General features: G+C 39.4%; 1 protein-coding gene and 1 pseudogene across 5 annotated transcripts in view; one reads left to right on the top strand and one right to left on the bottom strand.

The window, feature by feature from the left end:
- Positions 1–27528, bottom strand: part of ZC4H2 (zinc finger C4H2-type containing) — a 113936-nt gene that overhangs the window by 23291 nt on the left and 63117 nt on the right. The gene's annotated exons all lie outside the window — the stretch shown is intronic.
- LOC143670994 (uncharacterized) overlaps positions 26330–27528 on the top strand; it is a 37192-nt pseudogene continuing 35993 nt past the window's right edge.

Genomic DNA, 27528 nt, shown 5'->3' with positions numbered 1-27528 from the left:
CTCGGTCTCACCCTCAGGGAAAACTGATGCAACTGACTCTTTCCTCCTGAGAGGAGGCCAGTTTGGTCTGGAAAACTCTAACTGGGGTCTATAAAACATAAGCAGACCCTCTTAAGGAGGAAAAAAATGGCACCATAGAGGAAGGGCAAGAAATAAGAAAACAAGAACTGAAAAATTCTGATCTGTTAGACAAAATCTAAGCTAGAGGTCTAGAAAAATCTGAACTGAATGTCAAAGAACAGATAGACAACAAAGTCATCCAGCAGGAAAATCCTATGTTAAAAAGTGAAAAGAATCTCCAGAATAAACTAATTAAGGAAATTAAATGTCTAGATGCCAGCAAAACATAATGAGTTATACTAGGAAATGTGAAGATATGGCCCAGTCAAAGGAACAAACCAACAATTCAAATGAGATACAGTAGTTGAAGCAATTAATTCAAGATATTCACACAGACATGGAAGACCTCATCAAAAATCAGATCAATGAACTGAGGGAAGATATAAAGACGGCAAGGGACGATCAAAAAGAAGAAACTGGAAGTCTGAAAAACAAATCACGGAACTTATGGGAATGAAAGGCACAGTGGAAGATATGAAAAAAATGGCAATCTACAGTGTTAGATTTCAAGAGAAGACAACAGGATTAATGAACTGAAGCACAGGACAGAATATAGGGAAAAGAATGGAAAAATAGGAGCAGGGACTCAGGGAATTGAATGACAATATGAAGTGCATGAATATATGTGTTGTGGGTGTCCCAGAAGGAGAAGAGAAGGGAAAAGGAGGAGAAAGACTAATGGAGGAAATTATCACTGAAAATTTCCCAACTCTTAAGAAAGACTTAAAATAACAGATCCAAGAGTGCAGCATACCCCAAACAGAATAGATCCAAATAGATGTACTCCAAGACACTTACTAATCAGAATATCAGAGGTCAAAGAGAGAGAGAGAATTTTGAAGGAAGCAAGAGAAAAGCAAACCATCACATACAAGGGAAGCCCAATAAGACTATGCATAGATTTCTCAGCAAAAAATATGGAGCCAAAAAGACAGTAGCATTATATATTTAAGTTGCTAAATGAGAAAAACTGCCAACCAAGAATCCTGTATCCACCAAACTTGTCTTTCAAACATGACAGGAAAATTAAAACATTTTCAGACACAAAATCACTGAGAGAATTTGTGACCAAGAGACTGGCTCTGCAAGAAATACAAAAGGGAGCACTAGAGACAGATATGAAGAGAGAGGTGTGGAGAAGAGTGTACAAATGAAGACAGGCAGTAAAGGAAAAAAGAAGAAAAATTACATATGACATATAAAATCCTAAAAGGCAAAAATGATAGAAGAAAGTACTACCATTACAGTAGTAACACTAAATGTTAGTGGATTAAACTCCCCAATCAAAAGACATAGACTGGCAGAAAGCATTAAAAAACAGCACCCATCTATATGCTGTCTATAGGATGCACATCTTAGACCAAAGGATAAACATAGATTGAAAGTGAAAGGTTAGGAAAAGATATTTCATGCAAACACCAATCAGAAAAGATCAGGAGTAGCTATACTAATATCCAACAAATTAAGACTTCAAATGTAAAACAGTTAAAAGAGGCAAAGAAGGACAACATGTTTTAATAAAAGGAACAATTCAACAAGAAGACCTAACAATCATAAATATTTATGCACCAAGCCAGAATGCTCCAAAATACATGAGGCAAACACTGAAAAGAGAAGTAGACACATCTACCATAATAGTTGGAGACTTCAATTCCACACTGTCATCAATGGACAGAACATTTAGACAGAAGATCAATAAAGAAACAGAGAAATTGAACAATACAATAAATGAGCTAGACTTAACAGACATTTATAGAACATTTCACCCCACAACAGAATATACCTTTTTCTCAAGTGTTCATGGGTCATTCTCAAGGATAGACCATATAGTGGGTCACAAAGCAAGTCTCAATAAATTTAAAAAGATTGAAATCATACAAAATACGTTCTCACATCATAAAAGAATGAAGTTAGAAATCAATATTAGGCAGAGGGTCAGAAAATTCACAAATACATGGAGGTTCAACAACACATCTTAAACAAAATGTGGGTCAGGGAAGAAATTGCAAGAGAAATCACTAAATATCTCAAGGTGAATGTAAATGCAAACTCAATATTCCAAAATTTATGGGATAAGCAAACGCAGTGCTAAGAGGGATATTTATGGTCTGAAATGCCTATATCAAAAAATAAGACAGGGCAAAAATCAAGGAATTAACTGTTCACTTGGAAGAACTAGAGAAAGAAAAGTAAACTAACCCCAAAGCACGAAAAAGGAAAGAAGTAATGAAGATTAGAGCCGAAATAAATGAAATTGGAAACAATCAAGAAAATAAAAAAAAACAGAAGTTGGTTCTATGAGAAAATTGGCCCTTAGGAAGGATGACAAAAAGAAGAAGAGAGGATGCAAATAAAATAAAAATTGGAAGAAGGGACATGACCACTGACCATGCAGAAATAAAGGAGGTAATGAGAAAATAGTATGAAAAACTTCATGCTAATAAATTTGACAACATAGATGAAATGTACAACTTCCTAGAAAGGCATGAACAACCAACATTGACTCGAGAAGAAATAGAGGACCTCAACAAACCAATCACAAGTAAATAAATTGAATTAGTCATAAAGAAGCTCCCAAAAAAGAAACCCCAGGACCAGATGGCTGCACATGTGAATTCTACTAAACATTCAAGAAAGACTTAGTACAAATCCTGCTCAAAGTCTTCAAAAAAATTGAAGAGGGAAGGCTACCTACTTCATTCTATGAAGCCAACATCACCCTCATACCAGACAAAGATATTAAAAGAAAGGAAAATTACACACCAATCCCTCTAATGAATATAGATGCAAAAATCCTCATCAAAATTCTTGCAAATCGAATCCAGCAGCACATTAAAAGAATTATACACCATGACAAAGTAGGATTCATCCCAGGTATGCAAGGATGGTTCAACATAAAAAAATCAAGCAATGTAATACATCATATCAACAAATCAAAGCAGAAAAACCACATGATCATCTCAATTGATCCAGAAAAGGCATTTGACAAAATTCAACATCCTTTCTTCTTGAAAATACTTCAAAGGATACATAGAAGGGAACTCTTCAACTTGATAAAGGGAATATATGAAAAACCCACAGCTAGCAGCATCCTCGATGGGGAAAAAACTGAAAACATTCCCCCTAAGATCAAGAACAAAACAAGGATGTCCACTACCATCATTGTTATTCAACATTGTGTTGGAAGTTCTAGCCAGAACAATTAGACAAGAAAAAGAAATACAAGGCATTAAAATTAGAAAAGAAGAAGTAAAATTCTCACTGTTTGCAGCTGATATAATAATATACATAAAAAACCCTGAAAAATTCACAGCAAAACTATTAGACCTAGTTAATGAGTATAGCAAAGTGGCAGGTTACAAGATCAACACACAAAAATCTGTAGTGTTTCTATACAGTAGCAATAAGCAATCTGACGGGGAAATCAAGAAAAAAAATTCCAGTTACAATTGCAAACAAAAGAATAAAATATTTAGGAATAAATGTAACTATGGATATAAAAGATTTATACAAATGAAACTACAAGTAATTGCTAGAAGAAATCACAGAAGACCTAAATAAGTGGAAGGGCACACTGTGCCCAGAGATTGAAAGACTAAGTGTAGTTAAGATATCAGTTCTACCTAAATTGTACAGATTTAATGCAATATCAATTAAAATCCCAAAAACTTACTTTGCAGAAACAGAAAAACCAACAACCAAATTTATCTAGAAGGGCAGGGTGCCATGAATACCTAACAGTATCCTGAGAAAGAAAAATGAAGTGTGAGGTCTCACACTACCTGACCTTAAGGCATATTTTTTGTGGTTTTTTTTATTATTAATTAATGGAAAAAAAGAAATTAACCCCACATTTAGAAATCATATCAATCTACATATGCAATCAGTAATTCTTAACATCATCACATAGATGCATGATCATCGTTTCTTAGTACATTTGCCTCGGTTTAGAAGAATTAGCAACAGAACCGAAAAAAGATATAGAATGTTAATATAGAGAAAAAAATAAAAGTAATAGTAGTAAAAACAAAAGAAAACAAAACAAAAACCTATAGCTCGGATGCAGCTTCATTCAGTGTTTTAACATGATTACTTTACAATTAGGTATTATTGTGCTGTCCATTTTTGAGTTTTTGTATCTAGTCCTGTTGCAGTCTGTATCCCTTCAGCTCCAATTACCCATTATCTTACCCTGTTTCTAACTCCTGCTGGACTCTGTTACCAATGATATATTCCAAGTTTATTCTCGAATGTCGATTCACATCATTGGGACCATACAGTATTTGTCTTTTAGTTTTTGGCTAGACTCACTCAGCATAATGTTCTCTAGGTCCATCCATGTTATTACATGCTTCATAAGTTTATCCTGTCTTAAAGCTGCATAATATTCCATCGTATGTATATACCACAGCTTGTTTAGCCACTCGTCTGTTGATGGACATTTTGGCTGTTTCCATCTCTTTGCAATTATAAATAACACTGCTATAAACATTGGTGTGCAAATGTCGATTTGAGTTTTTGCCCTTAATTCCTTTGAGTAGATTCCCAGCAATGGTATTGCTGGGTCATATGGCAATTCTATATTCAGCTTTTTGAGGAACTGCCAAACTGCCTTCCACAGTGGTTGCAACATTTGACATTCCCACCAACAGTGGATAAGTGTGCCTCTTTCACCGCATCCTCTCCAGCACTTGTCATTTTCTGTTTTGTTGATAATGACCATTCTGGTGGGTGTGAGATGATATCTCATTGTGATTTTGATTTGCATTTCTCTAATGGCCAAGGACATTGAGCACCTCTTCATGTGCTATTTGGTCATTTGTATTTCCTCTTCTGATAGGTGTCTGTTCAAGTCTTTTTCCCACTTTGTAATTGGGTTGGCTATCTTTTTGTTGTTGAGTTGAACAATCTCTTTATAAATTCTGGATACTAGACCTTTATCTGATATGTCATTTCCAAATGTTGTCTCCCATTGTGTAGGCTGTCTTTCTACTTTCTTGATGAAGTTCTTTGATGCACAAAAGTGTTTCATTTTGAGGAGTTCCCATTTATTTATTTCCTTCTTAGTGCTCTTGCTTTAGGTTTAAGGTCCATAAAACTGCCTCCAATTGTAAGATTCATAAGATATCTCCCTACATTTTCCTCTAACTGTTTTATGGTCTTAGACCTAATGTTTAGATCTTTGATCCATTTTGAGTTAACTTGTGTGTAGGGTGTGAGATATGGGTCTTCTTTTATTCTTTTGCATATGGATATCCAGTTCTCTAGGCACCATTTATTGAAGAGACTGTTCTGTCCCAGGTGAGTTGGCTTGACTGCCTTATCAAAGATCAAATGTCCATAGATGAGAGGGTCTATATCTGAGCACTCTATTCGATTCCATTGGTCAATATATCTATCTTTATGCCAATACCATGCTGTTTTGACCACTGTGGCTTCATAATATGCCTTAAAGTCAGGCAGTGCAAGACCTCCAGCTTCGTTTTTTTTCCTCAAGATGTTTTTAGCAATTCGGGGCACCCTGACCTTCCAGATAAATTTGCTTATTGGTTTTTCTATTTCTGAAAAATAAGTTGTTGGGATTTTGATTGGTATTGCATTGAATCTGTAAATCAATTTAGGTAGGATTGACATCTTAACTATATTTAGTCTTCCAATCCATGAACACGGTATGCCCTTCCATCTATTTAGGTCTTCTGTGATTTCTTTTAACAGTTTTTTGTAGTTTTCTTTATATAGGTTTTTTGTCTCTTTAGTTAAATTTATTCCTAGGTATTTCATTCTTTTAGTTGCAATTGTAAATGGGATTCGTTTCTTGATTTCCCCCTCAGCTTGTTCATTACTAGTGTATAGAAATGCTACAGATTTTTGAATGTTGATCTTGTAACTTGCTACTTTGCTGTACTCATTTATTAGCTCTAGTAGTTTTGTTGTGGATTTTTCCGGGTTTTCGACGTATAGTATCATATCGTCTGCAAACAGTGATAGTTTTACTTCTTCCTTTCCAATTCTGATGCCTTGTATTTCTTTTTCTTGTCTAATTGCTCTGGCTAGAACCTCCAACACAATGTTGAATAATAGTGGTGATAGTGGACATCCTTGTCTTGTTCCTGATCTTAGGGGGAAAGTTTTCAATTTTTCCCCATTGAGGATGATATTAGCTGTGGGTTTTTCATATATTCCCTCTATCATTTTAAGGAAGTTCCCTTGTATTCCTATCTTTTGAAGTGTTTTCAACAGGAAAGGATGTTGAATCTTGTCAAATGCCTTCTCTGCATCAATTGAGATGATCATGTGATTTTTCTGCTTTGATTTGTTGATATGGTGTATTACATTAATTGATTTTCTTATGCTGAACCATCCTTGCATACCTGGGATGAATCCTACTTGGTCATGATGTATAATTCTTTTAATGTGTTGTTGGATACGATTTGCTAGAATTTTATTGAGGATTTTTGCATCTATATTCATTAGAGAGATTGGCCTGTAGTTTTCTTTTTTTGTAATATCTTTGCCTGGTTTTGGTATGAGGGTGATGTTGGCTTCATAGAATGAATTAGGTAGTTTTCCCTCCACTTCAATTTTAATGAAGAGTCTGAGGATAGTTGGTACTAATTCTTTCTGGAATGTTTGATAGAATTCGCATGTGAAGCCGTCTGGTCTTGGACTTTCCTTTTTAGGAAGTTTTTGAATAACTAATTCAATTTCTTAATTTGTGATTGGTTTGTTGAGGTCATCTATGTCTTCTTGAGTCAAGTTGGTTGTTCATGTCTTTCCAGGAACCCGTCCATTTCATCTAAATTGTTGTATTTATTAGCGTAAAGTTGTTCATAGTATCCTGTTATTACCTCCTTTATTTCTGTGAGGTCAGTAGTTATGTCTCCTCTTCCGTTTCTGATCTTATTTATTTGCATCCTCTCTCTTCTTCTTTTTGTCAATCTTGCTAAGGGCCCATCAATCTTATTGATTTTCTCATAGAACCAACTTCTGGCCTTATTGATTTTCTCTATTGTTTTCATGTTTTCAATTTCATTTATTTCTGCTCTAATCTTTGTTATTTCTTTCCTTTTGCTTGCTTTGGGATTAGTTTGCTGTTCTTTCTCCAGTTCTTCCAAGTGGACAGTTAATTCCTGCATTTTGGCCTTTTCTTCTTTTCTGATATAGGTATTTAGGGCAATAAATTTCCCTCTTAGCACTGCCTTTGCTGTGTCCCATAAGTTTTGATATGTTGTGTTTTCATTTTCATTCGCCTCTAGGTATTTACTAATTTCTCTTGCAATTTCTTCTTTGACCCACTCGTTGTTTAAGAGTGTGTTGTTGAGTCTCCACGTATTTGTGAATTTTCTGGCACTCCGCCTATTATTGATTTCCAACTTCATTCCTTTATGATCCGAGAAAGTGTTGTGTATGATTTCAATCTTTTTATATTTGTTAAGACTTGCTTTGTGACCCAGCATATGGTCTATCTTTGAGAATGATCCATGAGCACTTGAGAAAAAGGTGTATCCTGCTGTTGTGGGATGTAATGTCCTATAAATGTCTGTTAAGTCTAGCTCATTTATAGTAATATTCAGATTCTCTATTTCTTTATTGATCCTCTGTCTAGATGTTCTGTCCATTGATGAGAGTGGTGAATTGAAGTCTCCAACTATTATGGTATTTGTGCTTATGTCCCTTTTCAGTGTTTGCAGTGTATTCCTCACGTAAGTTGGGGCATTCTGGTTCGGTGCATAAATATTTATGATTGTTATGTCTTCTTGTTTAATTGTTCCTTTTATTAGTAGATAGTGTCCTTCTTTGTCTCTTTTAAGTGTTTTACATTTGAAGTCTAATTTGTTGGATATTAGTATAGCCACTCCTGCTCTTTTATGGTTGTTATTTGCATGAAATATGTTTTCCCAACCTTTCACTTTCAACCTATGTTTATCTTTGGGTCGAAGATGTGTTTCCTGTAGACAGCATATAGAAGGATCCTGTTTTTTAACCCATTCTGTCAATCTATGTCTTTTCATTGGGGAATTCAGCCCATTAACATTTAGTGTTATTACTGTTTGGATAATATTTTCCTCTAACATTTTGCCTTTTGTATTATATATATCATATCTTATTTTCCTTCTTTCTACACTCTTCTCCATACCTCTCTCTTCTGTCTTTTTGTATCTGACTCTAGTGCTCCCTTTAGTATTTCTTGCAGAGCTGGTCTCTTGGTCACAAATCCTCTCAGTGACTTTTTGTCTGAGAATGTTTTAATTTCTCCCTCATTTTTGAAGGACAATTTTGCTGGATATCGGAGTCTTGGTTGGCAGTTTTTCCTTTTTAGTAATTTAAATATATCATCCCACTGTCTTCTAGCTTCCATGGTTTCTGCTGAGAAATCTACACATAGTCTTATTGGGTTTCCCTTGTATGTGATGGATTGTTTTTCTCTTGCTGCTTTCAAGATCCTCTCTTTCTCTTTGACCTCTGACATTCTAACTAGTAAGTGTCTTGGAGAACGCCTATTTTTGTCTAATCTCTTTGGGGTGCGCTGCACTTCTTGGATCTGTAATTTTAGGTCTTTCATAAGAGTTGGGAAATTTTCAGTGATAATTTCTTCCATTAGTTTTTCTCCTCCTTTTCCCTTCTCTTCTCCTTCTGGGACACCCACAACACGTATATTTGTGCGTTTCATATTGTCCTTGAGTTCCCTGATACCCTGTTCAAATTTTTCCATTCTTTTCCCGATAGTTTCTGTTTCTTTTTGGAATTCAGATGTTCCATCCTCCAAATCACTAATTCTATCTTCTGTCTCTTTAAATCTATCATTGTAGGTATCCATTGTTTTCTCCATCTTTTCTACTTTATCCTTCACTTCCATAAGTTCTGTGATTTGTTTTTTCAGTTTTTCTATTTCTTCTTTTTGTTCAGCCCATGTCTTCTTCATGTCCTCCCTCAATTTATCAATTTCATTTTTGAAGAGGTTTTCCATTTCTGTTCGTATATTCAGCATTAGTTGTCTCAGCTCCTGTATCTCATTTGAACTATTGGTTTGTTCCTTTGACTGGGCCATATTCTCGGTCTTCTGAGCATGGACCGTTATCTTCTGTTGGCATCTGGGCCTTTAGTCAGATTTCCCTGGGTGTCGGACCCAACAAGGTTGTAAGATTTTTCTGTGAAATCTCTGGGTTCTGTTTTTCTTATCCTGCCCAGTAGGTGGCACTCGTGGCACACGTTTGTCTCACGTGTTTGGAAGGGATCCCCCCGGTCACCGTTCTCCGCGGCCTGGGGAATTTCCGATCCAATTCTCTCAGTTGGTCCGGGGGGGCGCGCATGGTGGGGCGTCAGCCGCCGCAGCTTGAGGGGACCCTGTGGCTCCTTTATTAATTCCCCTATTGGTGTTTGGTTGGACCCAGTCCCTGCCACTGTCGGAAATTCCCTCCTCTCCCTGGAGGGGTGTCAGTCGCTGGCCGCAGCGGCCCGGGGAATTCGCCACCGGACCAGGAAGCCACCCGTGGGGGAGGGGCGTCGGTTGCCGGCTGCCATGGCTTGGGTAGCCCTCTCATCCGAGACTCGTAGCCAGACCAGGAAGCCACCCGCAAAAGAGGGGCGCCGGCCAGGAAGCCGCCCACAAAAGAGGGGCGCCGGGCACTGCGGCTTGGGTAGCCCTCTGAATCGAGACTCGTAGCCGGTCCAGGAAGCTTCCCGCAAAAGAGGGGTGCCGGCTGCCGCGGCTTGGGTAGCCCTCTGATCCGAGACTCGTAGCCGGACCAGGAAGCCGCCCGCAAAAGAGGGGCGCTGGCCAGGAAGCTGCCCGCAAAAGAGGGGCACTGGGCGCTGCGGCTTGGGTAGCCCTCTGATCTGAGACTCGTAGCCGGTTCAGGAAGCCGCCCACAAAAGAGGGGCGCCGGCCGCCACGGCTTGGGAAACTTGCCTCTCAGAGACTCTCAGCCAGCCCGGAAAGGAGGGAGGGAGGAGCTCAGGCCGCCACAGCTGCCGCTGCTCGGGGAATCACGCGGCCACACGGGGATCTCACCGCAGCCGAGTCTCGCAGTCAGATTAGCCAGTCCAGACTGGGGTATGCTGTGTGTCCATTCCCTGCCATGGCCCCGGGAGCTGTTCTGCACTGTTTCTGTTCACCTAGTAGTTGCTCTGGAGGAGGAGGAACTAAGATGCATGTACCTTACTAAGCCGCCATCTGGGCCCCCTCCCAACAAAGTCAATGCATATTTTGAAGGTACAGTGGTCAAAACAGCATGGTGCTGGAATAAAGATAGATATACTGACAAACGGAATCAAATACAGTGTTCAGATATAGACCCTCTCATCTATGGACAACTGATCTTTGATAAGGCAGTCAAGCCAACTCACCTGGGACAAAACAGTCTCTTCAATAAAATGGTACTTGAAGAACTGGATATCCCCATGCAAAAAAAGAAAGAGGATCCATATCTCACACCCTATACAAAAATTAACTCAAAATTGATAAAACAATTTTAACATTAGAGGTAATATCATAAAACTTTAAGAAGAAAATATTGGGAAACACCTTATAAAACTTGTAATAGGAGGTGGTTTCCTAGATCTTACACCAAAAGCACAAGCATTGAAGAAAGAAATAGATAAATGGGAACTCCTCAAATGTAAACACTTTTGTGCATCAAAGAATTTGTCAAGAAAGTAAAAAGGCAGCCTACACAATGGGAGACAATATTTGGAAACGATATATCAGATAAGGGTCTAGTATCCAGAATATATAGAGATTGTTCAACTCAACAACAAAAAGATAAACAACCCAATTTAAAAATGGGCAAGAGACATGAACAGACACCTGTCAGAAGAGGAAATACAAATGGCTAAAAGGCACATAAAAAGATTCTCACCTTCCCTGGCTATTTAGGAAATGCAAATCAAAACCACAATGAGATATCATCTCATACCCACCAGAATCACTATTATTAGTAAAACAGAAAACGACAAGTGCTGGAGAGGATGTGGTGAAAGAGGCACATTTATCCACTGTTGGTGGGAATGTAAAATGGTACAACTGCTGCAGAAGACAGTTTGTCAGTTCCTCGGGAAGCTAGGTACAGAATTCCCTTATGACCTGGCAATACTATTGCTAGGTATTCTAGTTTGCTAGCTGCCAGAATGCAATATACCAGAAACAGAATGACTTTTAAAAAGGGGAATTTAATAATTTACTAGTTTACAGTTCTAAGGCCGAGAAAATGTCCCAATTAAAACAAGTCTATAGAAATGTCCAACCCAAGGCATCCAGGGAAAGATAGCTTGGTTCAAGAAGGCTGATGATGTTCAACATTTCTCAGCTGGAAAGGGACATGGCAAACATGGCAGCATTTGCTGGCTTTCTCGTGGCTCTACCAAAAAAAGGGACTGTCTCCAAAGTGTTTCCTCTTTTAAAGGATTCCAGCAAGCAACTCCACCTTCAGTGGGTGGAGACACAACTCCATGGAAATCATCAAATCAAAAGTTACCACCCACAATTGGGTGGGTCACATCTTCATGGAAACAATCAAAATGCTCCCACCTAGCAACATTGAATGAGGATCAAAGTGCATGGCTTTTCTGGGGTCCACCGCAGATTCAGACCAGCACACTAGGTATCTACTCAGAGGACATGAGGGCAAGGACACAGATATTTGCACACCAATGTTTATAGCAGTGTTCTAGTTTGCTAGCTGCCAGAATGCATTATACCAGAAACATAACAGCTTTTAAAAGGGGGGATTTAATAAGTTGCTAGTTTACAGTTCTAAGGCCAAGAAAATGTCCCAATTAAAGCATCCATAGAAATGTACAATCTAAGGCATCCAGGGAGAGATACCTTGGTTCAAGAAGGCCGATGAAGTTCAGGTTTTTTCTATCAAGTGGAAAGGCCCATGGCAAACATGATCAGGGTTTCTCTATCAGCTGGAAAGGCACATGGTGAACATGGCATCATCTGCTAGCTTTCTCTCCTGGCTTCCTGTTTCATGAAGCTCCCCAGAAGGCATTTTCCTTCTTCATCTCCAAAGGTCACTGACTGGTGGACTCTCTGCTTCTTGTAGCTATGTCATTCTCTGCTCTCTCAGAATTTCCAGATTTATCCAAAATGTTTCTTCTTTTATAGGATTCCAAAAAACTAATCAAGACCCACCTGAATGGGTGGAGATATGTCTCTACCTAATACAGTTTAACAACCACTCTTGATTGACTCACATCTCTAGGGAGATGTTCTAATTATATTCTTAAGCATACAGAACTGAATAGGGATTAGAAGAAATGGCTGCCTTTACAGAATGGGATTAGGAGCAAAAAATGGATTTCTAGGGTACATACATCCTTTCAAACCACCACAAGCAGCATTACTAACAATTGCCAAGATATGGAAACAGCCCAAATGTCCATCAACAGATGAGTGGCTAAACAAGCTGTGATATATACATACAATGGAATATTATGCAGCTGTTAAGTCAGAATAAAGTTATGAAGTATGTAATAACATGGATGGACCTCAAAAAACATTACGCTGAGTGAGATTAGGCAGAAACAAAAGGACAAATACTGTATAGATTCACTGATATGAACTAACATTAATGAATGAACTTGGATAATTTCAGTTAAGAACAGAGGTCATCAGGAGATAGAATAGGGTAGATATGGGGTAACTGGAACTGAGGGGATACAGATTCTGCAACAGGACTGATTGCAAAAATTCAGAAATGGATAGCACAACACTGTGTAACTGTAATACAATAATGTTAAGAACACTGAATGAAGCTAAAATGTGAGAATGATAGAGGGAGGAGGCCTGGGGACACAAATAAAATCAGAAGGAAAGATATACAATAAAGACTGAGATGGTATAACTTAGGGATGCCTAGAGCATATAATGATAGTGACTAAATGTACAAATTGAAAAACGTTTTGCATGAGGAAGAACAAAGGAATGTCAATAATTCAGGGTGATGAAAATATATGGCAATTAATATTTTAAAACTTTAACTTATGTGTGAGACTAAAGCAAAAAATGCTTATTTGGTACAAAATTTATAGTTGGCTAGTGCATTTCCTAATGTAACTTACACGGACAGCTTAATTGAACATCATAAGTACATGGAACCTTGAGAAGGGCATGAGATTTTGTAGGTTTGTCCAGAGCAATGCCTCGATAAATCCTAGAAGGGTTTGAACAGTGAATAAAAGAAATATTTACAAAGAATGGTGAGAAAGGGGGAAAATTCAACTTCCCCAAGTGGAGAATTCCTGATATTCTCACAAGCATTTGGGGACAACCAAAGCAATAGGCTGAGCCCCCAATCTTGGGGCTTGATCATATGAAAAACCCTGCAAAGTATAGGCTAAGCCTACTTAAAATTAGGCTGAAGAAACACCCCCAAGAGAACCTCTTTTGTTGCTCAGATGTGGCCTCTCTCTCAGCCAACATGACAAGCAAACTCATTGCCTTCCCACCCTCTATGTGGGACATGACTCCTAAGAGTGTTAACTTTCCTGGCAATGTGGGACAGAAATCCTAGAATAAGCTGGAATTCAGCATCAAGAGATTGAAGAAACCTTCTTGGCCAAAAGGGGGAAGAGCAAAATGAGACAATATAAAGTGTTAATTGCTGAGAAATTCCAAATGTAGTTGAGAGGTTATCCTGGAGGTTATTCTAACACATTAAGTAGATATCACCTTTTTAGTTAAGGTATATTGGAGCAGCTGGAGGGAAATGCCTGAAAATGTAGAGCTGTGTTTCTGCAGCCATGTTTCTTGAAGATGATTGTATAATGACATAGCTTTCACAATGTGACTGTGTGACTGTGAAAACCTTCTGTGTGATGCTCTTTTATCTATATTATTGACAGATGAGTAAAACATATGGATTAAAAATAAATAAATGACAGGAGAAACAAATATTAAAATATAGTACATTGAAATGCTAGTGATCAATGAAAGGGAGGGGTAATGGGTATGGTATATATGATTTTTTTCCTGTTTCCTTTTTATTTCTTCTTCTGAATTGATGCAAATCTTCTAAGAAATGATCACAATGATGAATATAAAATTATGTGATGATATTGTGAATTACTGATTATATATGTAGAATGGAATGATCATATGGTAAGAATGTTTATGTCTGTATGTTATGTTTAATAATAAAATAAATTGTAAAAAACTTAAGGCTAAGAGTCACCCTAGCAAACTTCTTTTGTTGCTCAGATGTGACCTATCTCTCAGCCCACACTGCAAGCAAACTCACTGCCATCCCCCTCTTTACATGGAACATGACTCCCAGGGGGTAAACCTCCCTGGCAACATGGGACAGAAATCCTAGAATGAACTGGGACTCAGCATCAAGGGATTGAGAGAAACTTCTTGACTGAAATGGGGAAGAGAGAAATAAGACAAAATAAAGTGTCAGTGGCTGAAAGATTTCAAATGGAGTTGAGAGGTTACCTTGGAGGTATTCTTATGCATTATATGGATATGTCTTTTTTAGTTTAAGGTGTATTAGAGAGGCTAGAGGGAAGTGCCTGAAACTGTAGAGCTGCATTCCAGTAGCCATGTTACTTTAAGAAGATTGTATAATGATACAGCTTTCGCAAAGTGACTGTGTGATTGTGAAAACCTTGCTCTGATGCTCCTTTTATCTGCAGTATGGACAGGTGAGTAAAAAATATGGATTAAAAACAAATAAGTAATGGGGGAACAAATGTTAAAATAAATTGGGTACAGGGAAATACTAGTGGTCAATGAGAAGGGAGAGTAAGGCTTATGGTATGTATGAGTTTTTCTTTTTTCTTTTTTCTTCTTTTTCTGGAGTGATGTAAATGTTCTGAGAAATAATCATGGTGATGAATATATAACTATGTGATGATATTGTGAGCCATTGATTGCACACCAAGTATGGAAAGTTCATACATTTAAAATTTTCATGTTGTATGTTCATTGGTTTTATTAATAAAATTAAAAAAAAGAATTCCTACAAATAAATGAAAAAAAATTTTTAAATGGACAGAGAGAAATGAGTGCAAGAGAAAATGTGGAGAAAGAGATGTACCTATTCACTGTCAGTAAGGAAATGAGAGGTGCAGCCCCTTGGAGGGCAGTGTTGTGGTTCCACAGCAGGCTAGGGGTGGGTTTGCCATATGATCCTGAAATGCCATTGCTCAGTATATACCTGGAGGAAATAAGTGTGGGGACACAGTGGACGTTGGCACACTGGTGTCTCTGGCCGCAGTTTTCGTGATGCACAATGAACGGAGGTGGCCTAAGGGTATAAGGACTGAAGAATGGAAGGAGGAACTATGGTGTATACATACAATGAACTACTGAGCAACCACAAGAAGGAATGAAGTTTGAGTTCTGCAACTAAATGAATGACCCTCAAGAGCTGAATGTTGAATGAAATGTCAGGAACAAAAAGACAAATATCATGCCTCAATCATATGGACTAACTATAATATAAAACTTCGATGAACTATAGTTGAAAGCAAGGGATATAAACTCTTACACCAGTCATAAATATTCAGGAGGTGTAACTGTCAATTTTAAATTCTGAGATACTGAGCTGTTTGTATAAAACATGGTCTTTTCCAGAAACTTTGGGTATTTATATGACTCCTGACACTCAGATTTAGAGCTCTAAGCTATGAAAGTCAGGAGGAATCCATAAAGGAACTGTTCAAAAAGAAGCAAAAGTGGTCAGACATTGAGTAGAGATATGAATGTAGTTGATCTGGATAGGCAGGTAAATGATGATATCATTCATATTTTAAAACTTCAACTTCTATGTCAGACTAAAGGAAAAGATGTTTATTTGATGCAAATTTTATATTTTGGGTAGTACATTTCCTAATTTAATTTGTATGGTCAGTTTAATTGAACACCATAAGTACATGGAATCTTGAATAAGAAATGAGATTTTGTTGGTTTGTACAGGTTAATGTGATGCCCCAATAAATCCCAGAGTGATTTGGACAGTGAATAAAGAAGTATTTGAAAAGTCCCCTTGGGGGAAGAGGGAGAAAGGGGAAAATATTCAACGTCCCCATTTGGAGAATTTCTGATATTCTCACAAGCAGTGGGGAGAACCAAATAAATAGGCCAAGCCCTCAATCTTGGAGTTTGACCCTATGAAACTTATTCCTGCAAAGGATAGGCTAAGCCTACTTAAAAATTGGCCTAAGAACCTTGCGGGAGACCCAGGTTTGGTTTCCGGACCCTGTACTCCCCTACCCCCCTAAAAAAACCTCCTTTGCACTTACTTCTGTGAAGCTTATGTAAGTAGCAGAGAAGTTTTGCATACCTATAGGTTTGGTCACTCTTACACAAGCTTCAGTTAGACATTGCTGCCTATCATAACTTTCCAAAGCCCAACCAAGACCATTCCATCCAATCCTGAAGAATGCCTAGGGCAATATATAGAATCATGCAAAGGTTCCATGCACTGAGCTTTCCAGAAACCTACAACCTCCAGATTGGTCCCTGGACCAGATAAATCCTGAAACCTAGAAGGCCCAGCCTCTCCATAACATCAGCTAGTTCCATCTCCCATATTCCTGACAGCCCCTTCCAACATGAAAAATTTAGAATGGGCACAGCAAAAATACCCCCAAAGAGTTGGATAGAAAGATCAAAGGTGATGGTGGAGTTATGCAGAGAGGGTAGGGTTTAACATAGGAATATGATTGCTGAATCATTAAACTGATATTTCTTTTGGTCTCCAATATGTTGGAGCAGCTATAAGTAAAAACTTGAAATTGTGGAATTGTAACCCATACTAAACTTTGAAATCTGTTTTAAAACTAATTGTTGTGCAGTGCTTTGAAATCTATTGCTCTTTTGCATATGCTATTATTCATAATAAAAGAGAAAAAAAGTCAATTGTGATGATAAAAAATTTATTACCTCTAGCTTCCTATAATCTGGAGGAGTTGGAAGGAAAAATCTGAGAGGACAGTATAGTAGCCCATGACAAACTCTGGGATCTGACCTGAAACTATGTGTTGAAGAGTGCTCTGAATATTATTGCTTTTTTCTTTCTTTGCTTTGTATATATGTTATTTTATATAATAAAAAATAAACAAAAATAGGCCTAAGACTCACCCCCAGAGAACCTCTTTTGTTGCTCAGATGTGGCCTCTCTAAGCCAACATGGCAAGTGAACTCACTGCCCTCCACACCCTACATGGGATATGACTCTCAGGGGTGTAAATCTCCCTGGCAATGTGGGACAGAAATCCCAGGATGAGCTGGGACATAACATCAAGGGATTAATAAAACCTTCTTGACCAAAAGGAGAAAGAGAGAAATGAGACAAAATAAAGTGTTAGTGGCAAAGGGATTTCAAACTGGGTCAAGAGGTTATCCTGGAGGTTATTCTTACATATTATATAGATATCCCCTTTTTAGTCTATGGTGTATTGGTATGGCTAGAGGGAAGTACCTAAAACTGTAGAGCTATGTTCCAGTAGCCATGTTTCTTGAAGATGATTGTATAATGATATAGCTTTTATAATGTGACTATGTGATTGGGAAAACCTAGTGTCTGATGCTCCTTTTATTTACAGTAATGACAAATGAATAAAAAATATGGCTATAAAATGAACAAATAATAAGGGGAACAAAAGTTAAAATAAATCAAGTAGATTGAAATACTAGTGATCAATGAAAGGGAGGGTAAGATGCATGGTATGTTTGAGATTTTTTCTTTTTTTTTTTCATTTGCTGGAGTGATGAAAATGTTAAAAAAAAATGATTTGTCACCATTAACATTTTCATCACTCCAGCAAATGAAAGAAAAAAGAAAAAAACTCATCTGTTCCATGCATATTACCCTCCCTTTCATTGATCACTAGTATATTGTGAGCCACTGACTGTACACCATATATGGAATGTTTGTACATCAAGAATGTATGTTTGTATGTTGTTTTTACAATAAATATATTTTTAAAAAATCAGTTGGTCAGGTGACATCATCTAAATGGTGTTGTGAAACATCCCCTAAAAATTTTCCACAAACAATCAGCCAATACAAGGGCAAATCCCACTTGTTTAGAATTCTGGAGGGCAGTGGAGACTGGAAAAGGACTCCATGTGTTTTGAATTGAAGAAAAAGTAAAATATCAGACAAGAAATTTCCATTATAGACCTCCTGGTCAATCCCCATCCCCCTCACTCAGTCCAGCACAGCTTAGGAGTTATGCAGATGCCAGAGTCCCTTTGCCATTGACAAAGAATATAGAGCAATGTACAGCAATGAGTTACTACCCCATGCATATCCAGGCACAGGGATAAAGTCTGCAGAGGTCCAGAGTAGGACACTTAGCCTCTAAGTTGTGCTGCACACAAAAAGGCCCCCAGGAGGGGAGGAGGACCATGGCAGAATTGTCAGCAATATGTGCACTCACTGAGTCCATTTTCTATTGGCTGGACCACCTAAACGCAAAATTGACTCTTTTGGAGTGACACATCTTTCTGGATTGACGCAACTTGGCTCCCCAGGGTAGAATACCTTAACAAGGAAGAAAGGAGAGGCAGGAAAGCTTCAAAGAAAGAATGAAAAAGTGGGAGGTTAAACTGAACTGCTGTTAGACTGGAGGGGCCCAAAACTGAAAAGTGTAGGGAAAAATTTAAGTGTAAGGCACAGAGTGAGGGAGAGAATTTTAAAATTCTGCACACACACACACACACAAAATGGAGCAGATCAAAATTCCCAGAGAAGGAACAGTGGAAACGAAGCTTTCTTCTGGAAGTGAAACAATTGGACAAAATTGCAATCTTAAAAACTGTACTGCTATACAAGGCAAGAATTAGATAAAGAAGTACTGAGAAAATCTGAATAGGTAAACATAGTGCATTGGTTTTAAACTATTATGTGCCCCATAAAAGCCATGTTCTTTTAATCCAGTCTTGTGGGGGCAGAACTATTTTTCAGTGGGACTTTCTGATTAGGCTGTTTCCATGGAGATGTGACCCTACTCATTCAAAGTGATTCTTAATCCACTTGCTTGAGTCCTTTCAGGAAGGCACGTTTTGGATAATGCTGACAGCCAACAGAAGCTGAGAGAGAAAGAAATGCCCCAGGAGGAAGAAAAAAGGACACAAAAGCCTGAAGACATTTTGGAGAGACGGGCCAGCAGACATCGCCATGTGCCTTCCCATGTGACAGTGGAAACCTGGACACCATTCTTTGATAAAAGCAGCTTGTTGATGCCTTAGCTTGGGACATTTTTATGGCCTCAGATCTGTAAATTTGTAAACTAATAAGTTTCTGTTGAAAAAGGTGTCTCATTTTTGGTATATTACATTCGGGCAACTTTAGCAAACCAAAACACACAGGCTATTGCCTGTTCTAGAGATCTAGAATGAGTTGGACCAAGCATCAAGGAAGAGCCTTAATTCAAAATCAATCAGAAATAAAACTCCAGACCTGACAGAGAACCTGACTTTCAGAATAATCTCATCAAATGATCAGATACCTCAACATCAACAAAAAATTACAAGACATATTAATGAATGGGAAGATATGGCTCAGTCAAGGGAAGAAATTAAAACTTCAGAGGAGATGCAGAATTTAGAATAATAAAAGAATTTCAAACAAATCTCCCAAATCAGTTTGAAGAGATCAAAGAATATGTGTATAAATAGATAAAGGATATAAAGATGAAAATGTGTAAGCCTAAAGAATAACTTGAAAGTATGATAACAAACACAATAGAAAGTATGGGGATTGTATTAGGGTTCTCTAGAGAAACAGAAATAACAGGAAATATTCATAAACTTAAATTTATAAAAGTGTCTCACATAACTGTGGGAACGTAGAGTCCAAAATCAGTAGGGCAGATTGTGAAGGTGGGAGAGGCTTGCTGGCTGAAGCAGGAAGAGAGCCTGTCTCTTCTGAATCCTCCTGAAAAGGCTTTCAGTGATTAGATTAAGCATCACTTATTTAAGAAGACACTCCCCTTGGCTGATTACAAATGGAATCAGCTGTGGATATACCTGACATAATCATGATTTAATTCTATGAAATGTCCTCATAGCAACAGACAGGCCAGCACTAGCCCAACCAACAAAACAGGTACCACCACCTGGCCAAGTTGATATATGATCCTGACCATGACAGTCCACCCCTCATCAACTTGGCAGCTATACTCATCACCTTAAACCATGCCTAATTTCTAAATAGAAAACAATAAAAGACACATTTTTTTTCTCACCTAACAATACTCAACTGTCCTGCATATAACTGGAAACACATTAAACCTCTCTAGAATATGGTGCAAGCCCTTGGGTAATATTCATTCATAAACTTGATTTCTTACAACTTAAATAGCATAACGTGGACAAAACAGCATTACAGTCCTTGTTTTGGTAGCTGATCATGTGGTGGTAGTTTATATTTATCACTACCTTCTTCCGCTACCCGTTCCATGTTCTCTACCCTCAGCAAGCACTTCAGCTGGCCATGGTTCTTTGCCTGGTGGGGTGACCCAAACCTTAATTCCTGAGCCTTTGGTACTCCTGCTGGGATTGGGTTGTTGCAGTTTTCCATTGATTTTAATCACAGGGCATGGTAGTACTAAGACACGCCTTAGGGGATCTCCTATACTCCAGGAAAACTCTTCTTTGCCTTCACTGTGTAGTTGCAGTCCTATTTCCCCCTGATAGAGTCAATCACCCCAGCCAATAATTTAATCCCCTTCTTGGCTAGTTGATCCAGGGGCATGAGTAGCCCAAAGTGACCAGGTGGCAGTCTTAGATTCCAGTTCAATGGAATGATTGTTGTTTCTCCTGGTGAAAGCATTCCCACTTTTGAAACTAAAACCTATAGACCAGTAGAGCTCAGGGTCACAGGGACAGGAAGCAAAAATTTTCCTAGTGGATCACTAGGGGTAATAGTGAGTGGTATTCCCACTTCCACCCCTTGTTTCCTGGACTCATGGATCCTGGCTATGGGAGAAAATGTCCAATTAAAACAAGTCTATAGGAATGTCCAATCAAAGGTATCCAGGTAAAGATACCTTGGTTCAAGAAGGCCAATGAAGTTCAGGGTTCTCTCTCAAGTGGAAGGGCACATGGCAAACACAGAGTTTCTCTCTCATCTGGAAAGGCACACAGTGAACATGGCATCATCTGCTAGCTTCTTCTCCTGGCTTCCTGTTTCATGAAGCTCCCTGGAAGGGGTTTTCCTTCTTCATCTCCAAAGGTCATTAGCTAGTAGGCTCTCTGCTTCTTGTGGCTATGTCGTTCTTCTATGGCTCTCTCTGAATCTCTTTTTCTCCAAAATGTTTCCTCTTTTATAGGACTTCAGAAATTATTCAAGACACACCCAAATGGGTGGAGACATGTCATCACATAATCCAGCTTAATAACTACTCTCAATTACATCACATCTCCAGGGAGATGATCTAATTACAGTTTCAATCATACAATGCTGAATGGGGATTAGAAGAAATGGATGCTTTTACAAAATGGGATTAAAACATGGCTTTTCTAGGGTACATAGAATCATTTCAAACTAGCACAGAGAGGTTTACCAGCTGAAGAAGGAAGAGAGCCTGTCTCTTCTGAATCCTCCTTAAAAGGCTTCCAGTGATTAGATTAAGCATCACTCATTAAAGAAGACACTCCCCTTGGCTGATTACAAAGGGAATCAGCTGTACATGTAGCCAATGTAATTATGATTTAATTCTATGAAATGTCCTCATAGCAACAGACAGGCCAGTACTTGCCTGACCAGACAAACAGGTACCACCATCTGGCCAAGTTGACACATGAACCCAACCATGACAGGGATGGAAGGCAATAAAGATGAAAATGCAGAAGCCTAAAGAAGAACTTGAAAGTATGAAAAGAAACACAACAGAAAGTATGGGAATGGAAGGCACAGTAGTAGAGTTTTAAAATACACTAGAGGCATACAGCAGTGTATCTGAAAGGTACTCTGAAAGAGTCAGTGAATTAGAATGCAGGACAATCAAAATCATACAGTCAGAAGAACAGATAGAAAAAGAATGGAAAAAATTGAGCAGGAGTTGAGTGACAGCAGGAAACATACAAACATGCATTATGAGTTTCAAAGAAGGAGAGAGGGGAAAAGTACAGAAAGAATATTTGAGGAAATAACTGCTGAAAGTTTCCCAACTCTTATAAAGGACAAAAATACACATAATCCAAAAAGCATGATGTACTCTGAATAGAATAAATTCCAATAGATATACTCCAAATAATGTACAAATCACAATGCCAATGCCAAAAATGAGATAATTCTGAAAGCTACAGGAGAAAAGTGATTCACCAAATGCAAGGGATCCTCAATAAGACTAAACACTGAATTTAAATAAAAAACCATGGAGGTGAGAAGGTAGTGGTAAGATAGATTTAAGGTGCTGAAAGAGGAAAAACTGTCAGCAAAATATTCTTTTTCTAGCAAAACTGTCCTTTATAAATCAGGGGGAGTTTACAATATTCTCTTATAACAGAAACTGAGAGCATTCATCAACCAAAGACATGCCCTACAGGAATTACTAAAGGGGATTCCACAGATTGAAACAAAAAAGACTGTAGATAGTGACTTGGATAGTGTAAAGAAATCAAGATCATCAGTAAAGTCAACTAAAAGGGAAAATCCAAACCAAAATAATGACTTATATGACCCCAACCATCCCCTTCCAACCACATTTACACACATATTTCAGGACTGTTAATTACACTCACAATAACGTGTAAGTTACTAGAAGGAAAGTCAGAGGATAAAACATGGGACTTTATAACACAAACACAGACACACACATGAACACAACAAAACCCAATAGTACTGCATTCACACTCTACACATTAATTCCTATACAATTCAATGTAATTGAACAGAAAAAAAAAGCATACTTCCTGATAACAGACATGCAAAATATGAAGGGGGAATGTGGGATAAAAGTAACATAAAGAGGTAGAAAAAGATATCAGAGTAGAAAACAAGTATGCTGTTGAAGTTAAGTCATAGTCTTTTCAAATTACTGGGTTATAGATGGAAGTTGTGTAACACAAACCCAAGAGAAATCACAAGGAAAGTATTTTTAAAATATACAGAAACAGAAAAGAAAAAGGAAATAGATACATTATAAAAGATCAACTGTACAGAAAAGGAGATGGCAAGTAAGAAAAAAAAGAGACAAAGAAAGATATGACATATAAAGCCAAAGGAAAAAGCAGCTGAAGTAAGTACTGCTTTTATAGTAATATCCTGAATGTTAACAGATTAAGTTCGCAAATAAAATACATAGATTGGCAGAATGGATAAAAAGGATGACCCAACTATATGTTGCTTAGATACGAAGATGCAAATAGGTTGAAAATGAAAGGATGGAAAAAGATATTCTGTAGAAATAGAAACCAAAAAACAAATGGGGTATTTAAACCAATATCAACCAAAAAAGTCCAAGGTGACAAAGAAGGACACTATATTTTAATAAAAGGGGCAATCAACCAAGAAGAAATAAGAATCATAAACATTTATATACCTAACCATAGTGCCACAAAATACATAAGGCAAATACTGGCAAAACTGAAGGGAGATAGTTCTAGGAAGATGGCAGAATAGGATAGGTCGAGTTCACTCTGGCTCCAAGGAACAGTTAGAGAAGGGGCAGGAAGGCAACTGAGATGGTGATTCCAAGGTATAAGTGAACTGGGAGGGTCCTCTACACCACATAGGGAGGCCCTGGTTGCAAAATCTGAAAAATTGAGAAAGAGAGACCAGGAGACCATCCAGCTAGCACCAACAGCCTAACATCCTCTTCCAAGATGGAAGCCCAGAGCCCTCAGGAATGCAGACAGGGAGACAGGTACTAGGAAGTAAGCCAAGCTGTGTTCCTTGAATGTGCTACCCTCATGCATGCTGCCCCGACCCCATGACCCACGACTTACCCCGCACCCAACAAAACTGAGCCCTATCAACTTTCCCACCCACCACCCTCCAAGCATTCCTACCCCAACCTGCCCACAAGCACACCCACCCTGAACGTGAGACACAGGCAAGCTGCCCCAACTCGACACACCTCTCCAGCACAAGCACACACTCACCCTACCCCTCCTGAGACCCATGCACCAGCACCCAATCCCTTGACCCCCACCTCCCCATTCCTGACACATGCAGGTGATCACTGGCACATCTAGGCTGCAGGTACTTACCTTCATACCTGGACCACACCCACGCCCAGCCTAAAAAGTCACACAACACTGCACAACCCCTCCAAGCTCTGCACATATGTACATCAGCATAAGGTCCTCCCAGATATGTGCATGCACATGTGCACACCCCTGCCATGGCCCCAAGCTCTGGGCAAGCACTGACTTCCACATCCGGGCCACACTAGTCCCAGCCCATGCATATCCAAGCTGTGCACACTGTCCCTGACCTCTGTGCACGTGTACACCAGCCCCCACCCACTAGACCCACACACATCAGGGCCCTGCCACACAGACTCACACTTGCTCAGTCATACTCTCCCCACCAGGTGCCCATGCATCTGAGCACAGGCTTTTTGACCTCTACATCCCAACACTCTGCCCCACACACAGGCAGAAATTTGCCACAAACTCCCAGCACAAAAACCCAGCTCCCACACATGGCAGGTGCTCATGTGCACATCCGTGCTACATAGCAATCCCTGCACATATGTACACCCCTGCCTCAACATTCCCTCATCTGCACAACCATGCCAGAGTCCCATCCACTCAACATCACTGCCCTGAACCACAACCTGCAACCCCTGTGGCTTGTGCACCACCCCTAGACTCTCACACATTTGCATCCTGGATCCCCAGAATCCCTTGTCCTACACAAGGATATAACAGCACCCTGCCTTCCCTGGGTCCCGACCTCTGTGCCACATACCCTACACCATGATATGCATGAACCCCATGCTCGATATGCTCACCCACATCTTGCCTGAGCACCAGCCCCCATGCATCTGCTCACTTCCCCCATCCACCTCCTGCCATGTCATATCTCTGTGTCCCCCACACTGCACCCTGCTCCTGTGCTCCAAGATCTCCCTGAGTTGCACCCAGCCACCATGGCCCCTGCACTGCACCTCCACAACCCTGGATCCCCTGCCCCAAGCTCACAGGCACCAGTGTAGCATCGTGCCCTGTACCTATACCTGCATTGCAACACTGCACTGTTGTACCATGCATCATGCTCTACATCCATCCTGTAAATACAAAACAGACTACTGAAGGAAATCAATTTCCAAAGTAACCCTATCAAGATCTTTACATGACTCAAAGGTGACAAAAGATCACTAGGAATAACAAGATGCAGACAGATATAGCACAGCCTAATGATCAAATTAAAATACTGGAGGAGACAGACTTCGGAATAACTAATCAAAGATGTTCACATAACTCTACAAAATAAAATCAATGGGATGGCTGACACAGAGGAGAACAAGAAGACACTAGAAGACCATAAGGAGGAATTTGAAAGAATAAACAGAAAAATAGCAGATATCACAGAGATTAAAGATGCTGCAGACCAAACAAAACAAATAAGATATACAAGAGCAGACTTGAAGGGGCAGAAGACAGAACAAGTGATAATACCAAAAAGGGCAATTAACAAAAATGGTGGAAAAACTTGAATTGGATCACAGGGAAATAATGGTCAAAACAAAATACAAAAATATAAGAATCACTGGTGTCCCAGAAGAAGAATAAAGGGCTAGGAAGATTAGTTGAAGATGTAATGTGGGAAAACATCCTAAACCTTAAAAAGGACATGAATGTACAAATGAAAGAAGCTCCGCAAACTCCAAATAGAATAAGTCTAAATGGGCCTTCCCCAAAACACATACTCATTGGTCTGTCAATTGTTGAAAAGAAGCAGAAAATCCTGAAAGTGGCATGAGAAAAACAATCTACTACATACAAGGGAAATCACATAACACTGAGTTTGGACTTCTCAACTAGCAATATGGAGGAGAGAGGGCAGTGGTATATTTATGGTGCTGAAAGAGAAAGACTTCCAGCCAAGAATTCTCTACCTACCCAAACTGTCCTTCAAAACTGAGGGAGAGAGACTTCTGGGAAGATGGCCGAATAGAGGAGGTCAAGTTCAGCCCTGTTCCACGAAAAAATTAGAGAAGGGACAGAGGGCAACTGAGACAGTGATACAGGAGTGCAACTGACCTGGGAGAGACTTCTGCACCACATCACAAAGCCATGGTTGCAGAGACCAAAGAACTGAGAAACGGAAAGCTGGAGATTGGCTCAGAGGCACAGAGCCTGCGGGAGTGCACAGACAGGAACTGGGAACTAGGAAGTAAGTCAGGATGTGTTCCTTGAAGGTGCTACCTCAGCAGCTCAGCGTTATGACCCAAGACTTACTGAAACCCCGTGCACTCGAACCCCATCACCCAATCCCATTCCCCACGCTCCAAGTACCCCCACCCCACCAGTCCCCAGCATGCATACCTGCCACCCACCCCCACCCCAAGTGCAGCTCAACCCACCTCTCCTACAACCCTCCCGAGCACTACTTACCCCTTCCTATTCCCTGCAGGCTGTTCCCAGTGCATAAAGGTTACGGGCATTAACCTCCATAACCAGGCTACTTGAACCCCCACCCCTAGGGTCACACAGATTCACCCTGCCCCACCTGAGCTCTGTACATCAGTTTACAGCACTCTTAGACCTGCACATATACACGAGTGCCCACTCAAGTCCTTAAGCTCAGTGAGCTTCAGTTTATGGCATTCCTACAAACACATGTGCATGACTTAAAGTAATACTTCCCAGCTCTGAGAAAGTATTGACCTTCACAGCTGGGTCACACCTGCACCCAACAAGTGAAGGCATAGGACTAACCTGCTGCCGCAGCTCTACACATGTGCACAAAGGGGCCTACACCCTAGACCAGCACACGTCAGGGCTATGCTCCCCAGACTGGTGCACGTGCACAGATACATCCCTCCTGGCCACTTGGTGCCCACATTCACAAGCACCAGTGTAACATCCCCAACCTGTGCCTACCTGCCCTGAAATGAACCATCTCACAGTTATGCCCCACCTGATATGCACGTTTTCATTACATGCGAGGAAAACAACAGATCACTAAGCATATCACAATGCAGGCAAATACAGCCCTACCTAATGACCAAATGAAAAGAGAACCAGACATTAGAATAACTAATCAAAGATGTTCGTATAACTCTACTTAATAAAATAAGTGAGATGGCAAATGACAAAAAGATCAAGAAGACAGCACAAGAGCATAAAGAGGAATTTGAAAGAATAAATAGAAAAACAGCAGATATCACAGAGATTAAAGACTCCATTGACCAAATTAAAAAACATAATAGAGGCTGACACCACAAGATTTGGAGAGACAAGAAAGAATAAGTGATATGGAAGACAGAATA

Source organism: Tamandua tetradactyla, chromosome X (genome assembly GCF_023851605.1).
Source record: "Tamandua tetradactyla isolate mTamTet1 chromosome X, mTamTet1.pri, whole genome shotgun sequence".
NCBI classification, from domain to species: Eukaryota; Metazoa; Chordata; class Mammalia; order Pilosa; family Myrmecophagidae; genus Tamandua; species Tamandua tetradactyla.
The sequence above is the reverse complement of the archived record's forward strand: the minus strand, read 5'-3'. Positions and strand labels throughout refer to the sequence as shown.